Here is a 2,500-nt window from a genome sequence, read left to right on the forward strand (position 1 = left end):
GTGCGTACGCGTAATCTTTTGCCAATTTTGCAGATTCTCTAAAAGTTGTTATACGAAGAACAAGTAAAAAGAAAAAAAAAAGATTAAAATGTATTACTTCTACCTTCTAAAAAAAACTCTAAACTTCTAAATTCTCTAAAACTTCTTCTAAACCAAATTCTCTAAAATTCTCTACCTTCTAAAAAAGCAAATTCTCTAAACTTCAACCCAATTGCAAAATTTTCTCCTTTTGAAGTATTGGAAACCCGAATTTCGAACATAAATTCGCGAAAGGAAAAAGACAAAAGCGGACACGTTGAAAAATCCTCGGTAAATACAGAAGGTCGTCGGAGGTCACGCTTCCAATCCCCGGCCTCGCGAGTCAGGGAGGGAAGAGCAATGATCAGTAAGGAGAGGGAGAAGGAGAGGGAGATGGAGAAGGAGAAGGAGAAGGAGGGGGAATGGGAGAGGGAAAGAGAAAGAGAAAGAGAAAGAGAAAGAGAAAGAGAAGAGAAGAGAAGAGGAAAGGGAAGGAGAAGGGGAAGGAGAAGGAGAAGGAATGGGAGAGGGAAGGAGAGAAAGGAAGGGAAGGGGAGAGGGAGGAAGAGGGAGGGAAGGGGAAGAGAGAGGGTGAGGGAGAAAGAAGGAGAGGGTGAAGGAGAGGGTGAAGGAGAGAGAGAGAGAGAGAGAGAGAGAGAGAGAGAGAGAGAGAGAGAGAGAGAGAGAGAGAGAGAGAATCGAAGAGAAAATCATCATTAATATCAAAATGCAACGAAAACATAAACACCAGTTATAATAAAGGCAACACCGAGGGACACTGGTTTCTTTATTTGGAATTAAAGCAAAGACAAGCAAATACAATTACCTTCACTCATTTTTCATACGAGGCTTGGGCAGAAAAACTTTCAGCATTGCGAGTCGTTCATTAAGATCTTGTTCCATGCGTTTTGAACTTGCTGAACACCCGCTTGCTTACCTGTTACGTGTTTTAAGCTTATGATTTACCTCAGTTTATTACAACTTTTTTTCTATTTCCATTTGACATCATGCGAGGAACAGGATAATGCTGATGTGTACGATGATTGCTATGCAGGGTAGTAGTGACTGTAATAATGATAATTAAAAGCAATGACAATAACAACTATGCTCTCAATCACAGCGTCGACAAGGAACACAAATATAAAACAAAACTATGCTGTTTATAAACAAACCAACAACAATGACATATAAATGAGAAACACGATGTCAGGAATAAATGATAAATAAGGAAAGCGTGCAACTACAAGCCCGAAAAGTATAACAGTTCTTTTAGTAACAGCGATTGCAGGGACCACTAAAACAAAAGAAAATCAGCTGATGTCAGAATTCCCTGTGAGACCGCGCTGTACGTTCGTTGCAGTGTAAAAACTTTCTGCTTGAGGACTTTGGTGCTGTCATGGTCCTTGGCTATATTCTTTCTCTTCTCTTCTGCAGTCTTCATTATATAGTATAGATAGTTAGATGGGGAAAATATAGTCAATTATTTATTATGTATTTATCTGTCAGGACATTTAAGCTCTTTTTCCTCGTTAAACTTGTAGAGCTTCTTCTCAATTCTCGTTTTCTATTCCCTCTATCAACACAAGCGTCCTATCAATAATCCCACACATAATATGAAAGAAACAAAGGAGAGTAAAGAGCTTGTCTTCTCTCACAGTGAGTAGAAAATTACGACCTGCAGAGAAAATACCCCAATAGCATCTCCTGGTAAGTGTTTTGTACTAGCTGGCTGAAAACACCGTATAGTGGATTTTAGACTTTACTGAGGACTTAGTTTTATGTTTTCATCGTTTTGTATTTTCCATAATCTTGTGCACTGGATGTCTATTCATCTTCATGTTTTATGTCATTAGCATACTGTGTCATCAACATACTGTGTTCCTAATCATTCTTCTTTCATTATGTATATTTCTTTTCTTTATACCTTACCATTACTTGTCTTTAACCTGTAATTACAAAGGAAGAAACTCTAATATTACGATTTATGTAGATGAAATATAAGACTCTAGACAACAAACAGTCCTGTTAATAAGAGCAATAATAAAAAAAAAAATCAAAGCAATGTATCCCAGAAAGACAAAGATACACGACTATCGTACCTGGAGACCTTTTTGCTCGGGGACGAAAATGATGTGTTGCAACCGTTTCTTTCTCTTTATTTATCTATTCTTTTTAAATTATTATTTTCGTTGTTGAAAATTAGATTTTGTGCGAGGTCGGAAAATTCTCGTCATTAAGTAGAATGAGAGAAACAAAGAAGAAATCGTAAAGGTAACGTGAAAAAACACACACACACACAAAAAAAAAAAATCTACCAAAAACTACCACACTTAATGATGAATAACGAACAGTGTCAACTCCTTAATTATACCACCAACTTTTCGTGTCTACATATTGAGCTGTCGCTACAGGCCATTAAACAAATTAACAGCAAACTAACATGGAAGATATAATCAAATTAACATTGAGAAAGGAACGAGCA

Source organism: Penaeus monodon, chromosome 37 (assembly GCF_015228065.2).
Source record: "Penaeus monodon isolate SGIC_2016 chromosome 37, NSTDA_Pmon_1, whole genome shotgun sequence".
Classification (NCBI taxonomy): domain Eukaryota; kingdom Metazoa; phylum Arthropoda; class Malacostraca; order Decapoda; family Penaeidae; genus Penaeus; species Penaeus monodon.